The following is a 10,981-nucleotide window of genomic DNA, read 5'->3' as shown; positions in this document are numbered from 1 at the left end:
AAGCCACACTGAAAGCCCCATTTGGAGTTACTGTGGAGCAGGCTTCTGATGTTTTGGGAACTCAAAGGAGAAACTATTTTGCAGAACGCAGTAACCTATTGGGTGTATAAGAGATAAGGTGCTCTCTCAAAGAACCTAGTCCTTAACTGCATACTGTAGATGCTAGTACAGTGGTGCCCCGCAAGACGAATGCCTCGCAAGACGAAAAACCCGCTAGACGAAAGGGTTTTCCGTTTTTGAGTTGCTTCGCAAGACAAATTTCCCTATGGGCTTGCTTCGCAAGATGAAAACGTCTTGCGAGTCTTGCGATTTTTTTCGCTTCCCCCCCCCTTTTCTAAGCCGCTAAGCCGCTAATAGCCTTTTAGCCGCTAAGCCGCTAAGCCTTTAATAGCCGCTAAGCCGCTAAGCCGCTAATAGGGTTGCTTCGCAAGACGAAAAAACCGCTAGACGAAGAGACTCGCGGAACGGATTATTTTCGTCTTGCGAGGCACCACTGTATCAAAATTTTGACCTTGATTGGCAGTCAGTCAAATGCCACAAAAAAAATGCCACATGGTGGTGGTAATTTGCATGCACCCCCCCCCCAACCACTGCTTTCTGCACTAGCTACAGCCTTCAAGGACTACATCCCCAAACCAACTGGAGGTTACCAATGCTGGTCAACTATGGTCAAGTTAGTTGTCAGCATAAGAGTTCCATTATGAATGACCCACATCTCTTTGGTCCTTGCTATCACATGTCTAAAATAACACTGAAGTAAATGTTCCAAGTCAAAGCCTTCCTATAGGGAAATTTGTAAGGTCCCCATTGTGCACTGCTAGAATTCAACAAATTACACCAGCACTGCAACTTTCCAGCTGCTTCTCTAGAAATCCATTATATTCTCTGTGTTGTGTTGTACTGCAGCTTTTGATATTCTTAAAGGATTGACGGCATCTATTTCCTTTAGAATAAGGCCGTTTTCAATTTAGTGCCATTCAGCAACCTGCAGATTGGAGTCTATGAGGCACTCTTTAGAATATCACTTTCAGATGACGGATGTTTTGCAGGTGGTTTTGTACAGAACCATGAAATGCAGCTGCCATGAAACCTTTGATGAGACGTAAGTAGAACAACATCAAAAAGTATGCATTTCTTTTGAGCGAATACATGAAAGCGCAAAACTAGCTGACGCTGTCACATCACAGAATTCATTTTTGTTAGCAGGCACAGACCAAGAGGAGACAAGCTTTCTGTTTGCATAGCTAGAAATTCAAGTAGAAAGAGTATGGAAACTGCACACACGTGTGTGTGTGTGTGTGTGTGTGTGTGTGTGTGTGTAACCCCACTCATTACTGAATCCAACTGCCCAGTTGACCCATGAGATGCATTCCTGAATGCAAACCACACTGAAATTCATAGCAATTGTTTAGGAACAGTGCCTCTCTGGAGAATTGCGTATTATGTCTGAAATGCCACATGCAAAAATCCTATTAAAATAGTCTTTAATTAAAGTAGGATTCTACCCTATATTTGTGTTTCCATAATTAAAGATCTCTCGGTATTTCAACTAAAACACAGTTTGTTCCCACCACCCAGTACAGCTAAAAATCTGGCTGATCCAGGCTTCAGTATTTTTTTAATCTTGGGTTGCATTCAAGATAGCGCTGAGGTGAACATTGTGTCAGCACAAGAGCTTTTCCTTGCACAGTGGAACATTTGCCCCCTCTCCCCCTGCACACACCCTAAATCTGTCTGGGGGGAGTTTGCCCCAACCCTCCTGAGCAGATTTGTGGATGGCGCAAATAGGAGGGAGGAGATGGGGGAAGTCCCATTGCCCAAGTAGAAGCTGTTTCACTCGCACCATCTGAAACCATACAGGACCCCACTTAGCTTTTATTTAGTTGCCTGACACCCCTTATTGGAAACAATCGGGCAATGCTTTATCCTGGGTTCAGAACTGGGCGTCTTCAAATAGGCTCTGAAATCCAGGAGAGTCACTGCTGTTCAGTGCAGACAGTGCAGGGAGCGAGATGGTCAGCCTCAGCATAAGGCAGCTTCCTATGTTCCTCCATCAGATCCTTTGGAATCAACTGATGCTTTGAACACATTTAAAAGCAAGTTCTGTGCTTATTTGGCCATCATATCCATGCTAGATTTTTCCTCAAGCTGTCTCCTGCCAAGTCTTTCTTAAGAAGCAGTCAGTGGAAAACTTAAGGGCTGCAATACAACAAGGAAGCGGGGGGGGGGGGGGGTAATTATCCTTTGCTTCCATGCCAGACCCTTGACTTGAATCGTCATCCTAAAGCTACTGTTAGCTATAGAGGAGACAACTTACAGTCTCCTTTTTGGTGCTTTCCCCTCCATAGCTAACATCAGTCTTCAAAGGGGCAGCTTGGACTGGGCCTTCAGTGTGGGGGCAGAGCATTAGACTCCTCCGCTTGCTGTGGCCCCAACCCAAATCAGCCCCACCTCCTCCAGGGGCTGCTTTTTAAGAGACAAAAATGCAGAGAGCTCCTCCGGTCACAGAACACCCAAGCCATGTCTAGTTTGGGCCTCTCCCAGCACATATAAGAGCAGTGGGGAACCTCCAGTCTGCAGGCCTAATTTGGTCCACCAGTCCTCCCCCTTTGGTTGGCATAGTGGTTTTGAGTGGGAAGGTAACATCCACCTCTCTGTCACATGATGTATGAATCACCGAACTGGTGAAGCCATGGCCTAAAAATTCCACAGTAGAAACTGAGACTGTGCTTTAAGTGCACTTCCATTTCTTCCTTTTCAGCCAGTGGAGGTATGTGGGTGGTGCTGTGGTCTAAACCACTGAGCCTCTTGGGCTTGCTGATCAGAAGGTCGGTGGTTCAAATCCCCATAATGGAGTGAGCTCCCTTTGCTCTGTCCCAGCTCCTGCCAACCTAGCAATTTGAAAGCACACCAGTGCAAGTAGATAAATAGGTAGCACTGCGGCGGGAAGGTAAACGGCGTTTCTGTGCACTCTGATTTCCATTAGTGTTCCATTGCACCAGAAGCAGTTTAGTCGTGCGGGCCACATGACCTGGAAAGCTGTACGTGGACAAATGTTGGCTCCATCGGCCGGAAAGTGATATGGGGAGCACCGCAACCCCATAGTCGCCTTTGACTGGACTTAACCGTCCAGGGGTCCTTTACCTTTCCAGCCAGGGCTTTCTTTGTGCATTTTTTTCTCTGTTGTTCTGCCCCCAGTTCCCCCATTGATACCACACCAGGTGTGCTGGTCCCGGGGGGATAAGGTACTATTACCGTAGCCCAAGATCAGTCCAGAGTCTCTAGCAGGGTAGACGATCACTAGATGAGACGCAAGGTCCGAGACAGGGAGCCGGGCGGGGTAACAGGAATGATGGTAGGGCAGAAGCAGGAAGCCAGGCGAGGAACAGGAACACCGGAGAGTCAGAAACAGGAAGCTGGGCGAGGAACAGGCACACTGGGAGTGCAGATCAAGGACTGGGTAAAGCAGGTACTCCACAACGACGCTGCTCCCGCAACCTGGGACCGGGCTGCCTGACCTTTATCTTCTTCTAAGGCCGGGGGCGGTCCCGGCCCCCAGAAGCCCCGCCTCTCTTGGCCTTAAGGCGAGCACTCCTCCTGGGAGACACCAGTTCCCTTCGCCTCTCTGCCCTAAGCCTCTGCAGTTCAGGAGAGGCCGAAGGGTTACTGGGCCCCGGGGAAGGCTCACCTGTAGCCACTGAGTCTTCCAGCACCTCTGGGGCCAGAATGGTTTCACCTGGTGCCTGCTCTTGAGTTTCCTCAGCATCTAGGCCTTGCCCCAGTTCAGCCGGCCCTGGAGGCGGGGACTCCTGTGCCGGCTGGGATTCCTCCGGATCGCTCTCAGACTCGGAATCCCAGGCCATCACACCATCCCCCCTCCCAGGCCCCCCCCTCACTTGAGGGTCCGGACCCGGCTTGCTGGGGTACGCCGCATGAAACTCTCGGATGCAGGCAGGCGCGTGGACGTTGGCCGCTGGTTCCCAGGAACGGTCCTCTGGCCCATACCCCTTCCAGTCTATGAGGTACTGCAGCTTCCCCTTGCGGAATCGAGAGTCCAGAATGCGTTCAACCTCATACTCAGGTTCCCCCCGAACTATAACTGGCTGCGGTCTGGGACGGTTCGGGTGGAACTCGTCGGGTGGGGCCACTGGACTCAGAAGGGACCTGTGGAAGACCGGGTGAACCTTCAGAGTTGCAGGCAACTGGAGACGGAATGCTACAGGCGAAACCTGGTCCACGATAGGAAACGGGCCGGTGAAACGGGCGTCCAGCTTCCGCGAAGGTCGAGAGGGGTGGAGGTGGCGAGTGGAGAGCCATACCAGGTCACCGACGTGGAGTTCCGGCCCCACCTGGCGGTGGCGGTCGGCCTGGGCCTTGTACGCCTCCTTGGCCTGACTCAGTTGTTCCATCAAGAGCTGTTGCTGGGACTGGAGCTCCTGAAGCCACTCCGTCACCGCAGGAACCGCGGATGCTGGCAGCACATCCAGAAACAGCCGTGGATGATACCCATAACTGGCCTGGAACGGGGTCTGCTGGGTGGACGCATTCACCGCGTTGTTGTAGGCGAACTCCGCCAATGCTAGGTGGTCGACCCAGTCATCCTGCTGGTAGCTGCAGTAACACCGAAGGTACTGCTCCAGCACCGCGTTCACCCGTTCCGTCTGGCCATCGGTCTGTGGGTGGTAGGCTGATGAGAGACAGACCTCCGTCCCGAGGGTCTGGTGCAATGCTCGCCAGAACCGGGATGTGAACTGAACGCCCCGGTCGGACACCACACGCTCAGGTAGGCCATGCAGGCGGAAGACATGCTGAAGGTACAGCTGAGCGGTGTCCTTGGCTGTGGGTACAGATGGGCAGGGGGCACAGTGCACCATCTTAGTGAAATGGTCGGAGAAAACTAGAAGGCAGGTACAGCCACGAGACGGGGGTAAGTCCACTACAAAGTCCAGTGAAACCGTGTGCCAAGGACGTGGTGGAACTGGCAATGGCTGAAGCAGGCCGGGGGGTCGCCCGGTAGGGCCCTTGGCCCGCCGGCAGACATCACAACCAGCAACGTAGCGAGCCACGTCAGCCTTCAGACGGGGCCACCAAAACTCACGGCTTACCAGATGGGTGGTCCGATACCGCCCAAAGTGCCCCGCTGCTGGAGCATCATGGGTCATCCGGAGAACCTCAGCCCGCAGTGGCCCTGGCGGGATGTACAGGCGACCGTGGTGCAACAGAAGGCCCTGATGCAAGACCAGCCCCGGATACTGAGGGCATGACCCTTCGGCCAGTTCCTGGAGTCGTTCCTGGGCCCAAGCGTCGACCCGCTGCTGTTCCCGCACCCGAGCCTGCAGTGGCTCAGCCTCCTGGGTGGCCAGGAATGCAGCCGGTGGTAGGATCGTGGTGGGTACTGCCTGCTGTACCGTGTCTGCATTGTCTTCAGGTTTCCGGGACAGGGCATCCGCCTTCTGGTTTTGGGAGCTAGGGATGTAGCGGATCCGAAACTGGAACCGGGAAAAGAATAACGCCCACCGGATCTGCCTTTGGTTCAGCTTGCGGGTGGTCTGGAGGTACTCCAGGTTCCGGTGGTCGGTTCTCACCTCCACCGGATGTCGTGCCCCCTCAAGATGGTGGCGCCAGACCTCAAAAGCCACCTTGATGGCCAGTAGTTCCCGCTCCCATACAGTATAGTTACGCTCCGCTGGCAGGAGCTGGCGGGAATAAAAGGCGCAGGGTAAAAGTGGCGCATCAGGTCCGTACTGCTGAGACAAGACGGCACCGAGAGCCGTACTGGAGGCGTCGGTCTCTACCACAAAAGGTCGAGAGGGATCAGGATGTTGTAAGATCGGCGCTCTCTGGAAACAGGCCTTCAACCCCTGAAACGCCTCCTCTGCCTCGCTGTCCCAGGAAAACGGTGTCTTGGGGCGCAGTAGCCGGGTCAATGGGGTTGTGCGATGAGCGTAACCCGCAATGAAGGTCCGGTAATAGTTGGCGAACCCCAGGAAACGCTGCAGGTCCTTGCGGTTCCGAGGTGCCGCCCATTCCCGAACCGCTGCCACCTTCCCAGGATCCATCTGCACCCCATCTGGAGAGAGTCGGTGACCAAGAAAGTCCACTGTCTGCTGATGGAACTCGCACTTGCTGAGCTTCGCATACAGGCGGTGCTCCCGCAAGCGCTGCAACACGGTCCGGACATGGCCCTCGTGGCGAGCCGGGTCACGGGAGAAAATCAAAATGTCATCCAAGTACACCACCACGTACTTGTCTAGCAAGTCCTGGAACACGTGGTTAATGTACCGTTGGAACACAGCGGGCGCGTTGCACAATCCGAAGGGCATAACCAGGTATTCAAACTGCCCGTACCGGGTCCCGAATGCTGTCTTCCACTCATCCCCGGCTCGGATCCTAATTAAATTGTAGGCCCCCCGGAGGTCAAGCTTGGTGAACATCTGCGCCCCTTGCACCCGCTCCAGCAACTCTGAAATAAGGGGCAAGGGGTACCGGTCCGGGATGGTAATTTTGTTCAGGGCCCGGTAATCATGGCAAAGACGAAGCTCCCCACATTTCTTCTTAACGAAGAGTACTGGCGCAGCGGTGGGCGAGGTAGAAGGCCTAATGAACCCACGCTCCAGGTTCTTGCGCAGGAAGTCCTGCAAAGCTTCGCGCTCTGGCTCTGTTAGAGAGTATAAGCGACTCACCGGCAGGGGCGCTCCGGGCTGGAGGTCTATGCCGCAGTCAAAAGACCGATGCGGCGGCAGCTCGAACACGTCTTGGTAGTCCCGGTACACGGCTGGGAGCGTGGGTACTGCCTCCTCAGTGGGTGCAGCCGCTAGCATCTCGGACAGAGCATGGGGACATGGGTCTGGGAAGTGCACAGTCCGATTAACCCAGTCAATCTGAACATTGTGAGCCTCCAACCAGTCCATTCCAAGCACCAGGGGGAACCGGGGCATGGAGGCAATGTCCAAAGTTCGCACCTCCCGGTGCTGCTGGAGACACAGGACCAAGGGCTGGGTCTCCCGAGTGACGGCACCTGAACGCAGGAGCCGTCCGTCAATTGCCTCCACCTGTACTGGTTCTGGCTTGTTCTGAAGTGGCACCTGATGATGAGCGGCAAAGGCAGCGTCCATATAGGAGCGGGTTGCCCCCGAATCTACCAGAGCGTGGGTAAGAATCCAGGGCCCACCTGGAGGGTAGAGACGCACTGGAACCATGAGATGTCGCAATTCCACTGGTGAGGGCCCCTCTTGCATGGATTGGGACCCCATGTTGCTAGGGCCTTCGGCTACCGAGGTTGGCGGTTTCCCTGCGACTGGCATCTTCTTGGGACAGGAACGGGCATAATGTCCACTCCCACCGCAGTAAAGACACAGGTTTCCCTCCCGACGCCGCGTCTTCTCCGAGGGGGAGAGGCGAGGTCGCGCAGCCCCGAGCTGCGTTGGCTCGACTGGCAACTCGGCTGTGGGCGTGGACCTGCTGGGAAGGACTGGCGCCAGGAGCCGGGAGTGCTGGTGGTCCCGGGCCTGGCGACGGTCCTCCAACCGATCGTCTATCTGCAGGCTCCGCTGAATGAGGGCGTCCAGCGTGGTGGGACGATCCATCATGGCCAACTGGTCCAGTATCTCGTCCGACAGTCCCTCAAGATACTGGTCCCGTAGTGCAGAGTCATTCCAAGACAAGTCTTGTGCCAACAGCCGAAATTCTGTGGCGTAGGCGGCGGCTGTGGACTTGTCCTGTCTCAACTGACGAATCGCCCGATTGGCTTGGCTCTCCTTCAGAGGGTTGCCAAACACAGTCTCTAAGTGGTTACAAAATCCCACATAGTCCGTTAGCAAAGGAGAGTCTTGCCGGAGCAGTGGCAAAGCCCACTTGGCCGCCTGGTCCTTTAACAAACTGATCAGAAAGTGCACCTTGGTGCGGTCATCAGGGAAGTTCCGGGCTCGCCCCTGAATATACAACTTGGCCTGGGCGAAGAACATGGGAAAACTGGCCAGGGTCCCATCAAATTTCTCTGGCAAGGCCACTGGGTACTTGCCTGGAGCTGGGGCGTCGGCCCCAGGATCTGGAAAGGCATCCAACCGCTGCTGAAGCGCCGCAACCACACCGTTTAGCTGCTGAACGGTGTGGGTCAAGGCCTGGTTCTCCTGGGCCAATGCCACCAGCGCCGCTGCCTGGTCAGCCATGGTCTCTTCCCGAACGCACCCCAACGAAGGGGGAGTGCGGGTGTTGGCGGGAGCAAACTGTGCTGGTCCCGGGGGGATAAGGTACTATTACCGTAGCCCAAGATCAGTCCAGAGTCTCTAGCAGGGTAGACGATCACTAGATGAGACGCAAGGTCCGAGACAGGGAGCCGGGCGGGGTAACAGGAATGATGGTAGGGCAGAAGCAGGAAGCCAGGCGAGGAACAGGAACACCGGAGAGTCAGAAACAGGAAGCTGGGCGAGGAACAGGCACACTGGGAGTGCAGATCAAGGACTGGGTAAAGCAGGTACTCCACAACGACGCTGCTCCCGCAACCTGGGACCGGGCTGCCTGACCTTTATCTTCTTCTAAGGCCGGGGGCGGTCCCGGCCCCCAGAAGCCCCGCCTCTCTTGGCCTTAAGGCGAGCACTCCTCCTGGGAGACACCAGTTCCCTTCGCCTCTCTGCCCTAAGCCTCTGCAGTTCAGGAGAGGCCGAAGGGTTACTGGGCCCCGGGGAAGGCTCACCTGTAGCCACTGAGTCTTCCAGCACCTCTGGGGCCAGAATGGTTTCACCTGGTGCCTGCTCTTGAGTTTCCTCAGCATCTAGGCCTTGCCCCAGTTCAGCCGGCCCTGGAGGCGGGGACTCCTGTGCCGGCTGGGATTCCTCCGGATCGCTCTCAGACTCGGAATCCCAGGCCATCACACCAGGCCTGCAAAGCAATAACAGGGAGCACATTTAGAGCATGCTCCTAATTCTTCCTTTGCAGCTGCAGCTTTATATTTGAATCACCTGTTGCCCTACCTTCATAGTCATCATCTGTTTATTTGTCTGTCACTTTCCCACAGAATTCTGCCCACAGTTGCTGATAATATATCAAATGAGCAATAAGTACAATGGCTCCAAAGGCCTAGGAAACAATTCAAAATAACTGCAATATGAGCAAGACAGTCCTGCCCACCTATCAAAATGGCTCATGGAGCTGGTTCTTTGTCTGTTAACACCAATGGGATCCTGTTTACCACTCCTGGTATAACAGAATGCAGAAACCAGAAGAAACTTCTTGATATCATTTCTCACATTAATATAACCTGCTTTCCTCTAAGGAGCTCAGGATGAAATAATAGGGTCTTCCCCACTTTTTCCTGACACCAGTTCTGTAAGGTTAGATTGAACATGTGTGACATCTAGCCTGAATGCACCCAGGTAGCCTCTAGGACCTAAGTCCCAAACCCTAATCACTACACTTTATTGGTTCTTTATTTTCAGAGGCAGATATAATTTTACGAGAATCAATAAATATAGTTATTTTAAAATGTAAAAGAAACCAATTGTTCAAAGTATCACTTGGTATACATTTTAAAATTAATTCTGATAGCACTGTGACCAGTCAAATACATATAAATATATTGCATATACCTGACAACAATTTGTCCTTTTAAACAATAGATAGAGTAGATAGATCAAAGTGTTCAAGGCAACTTATATATTCAATGTCCTGTTTTACCTTATTAAACAAGTACCAGCTAGTTAGCTGTCACAACAATATTAAAAAGAGGAGTTTTGACACAGAAAGAACAGCTTCTGTAGCCTCAAGTTATGTTGGTAAGACTTTAGGGATTTGTACAATGACTGACAAACAAAGAGAGCACCAGCCAGGATACTCCCCAAGTTCCTTTTTCCTTGCAAAGCAGGATGTTCATTAACAATGAAGAATGGCTGTTATTAGGCAAGCTTGATGACAGTTCCCAATTGTCACTGTCAGAGCAACAGAAGCAGAAGGGCATTCCCCCAACAACATTACGAATGTTCATTAAGGCTGTTTGCATGCAGCTTCAAGTTAGACCTGAATCAACCTGCTCCAAGTCTCAGATCCAAATCCATGAACATGTTCACAAAACTCCCAAGTCCCACAACCACAGCTGCCGCCCCCTGTGCACTGCTCCCCTAACCTCTGCTTACCACTGCCATTTTAATGCACTGTGCATATGTGCTTAGATATCAAAGTAGTCACTGAACAAAAAGAGAAACAGGAGTGAATTTGAGGCTGTGTGGAACTCCTTGTGTGGTAACCTCTCTCAATAAAGATGGGACTGAGGTAATGTGAGTGTTCTAAAATTTAGACATTCCCTGTCAGTAACACTTGAGAGACCTGAAATTATCTGTATGTGGTAGTGTTTTCTTGTAACTAGCATAGCATGTTCTCCTTCATGGAGAGCACGTGTTGCGGTGGGGTCTGCTGAGCCACCCCTCTGTTACCAGGCAGGGTCTCTAAAGATGGCCTGGGGCAGTGATTGGTTCACTGGGTTGCTGGGGTAAAAGTTATGTTGCAATTTTGGTGGGAGGGGTAAAATGTTTAAATACTCTGCACACAGCCTGGAGCTTTCTCTTTGCTGCGTGCAACGGATCACCCGCCCACCCGCCCTTGAGTAAGGGGTTGTTGCATTGACCTTGCTATGCCTGTCATGGGGACGTCTGCCGTTGGGGCAGGGGCCTGGTAGGAATTTTGTCCATCTGGCTGATTGGCTGGGCCATTTGGTTTTTGCCTACTGCGTAGCAAATCGTCACAACTTGTAAGGTTGCGGTTAGGCATTGGTTATAAATTGGTGGAGGAGGGGTTAGGATAGGCTGGGCCTGCCCCTCCATGGTTGCTGCGGAAAGGGAATTCCGCTAAAGGAATCCTGGGGCTTGCCATCTTTTCGTCCAATCCCTGGAATGGGACTAGGGCCGGCAAGCCTTCGGGGAGCATGCGGGTGAGAATTGAGGGTCTGTGACTCAGCTCCATTTCTCCCCAACTTGTTTTCCCGCACTGTCTT

The sequence above is a fragment of the Podarcis muralis genome, chromosome 2, assembly GCF_964188315.1.
Source record: "Podarcis muralis chromosome 2, rPodMur119.hap1.1, whole genome shotgun sequence".
NCBI classification, from domain to species: Eukaryota; Metazoa; Chordata; class Lepidosauria; order Squamata; family Lacertidae; genus Podarcis; species Podarcis muralis.
This window is presented reverse-complemented; position numbering follows the sequence as displayed.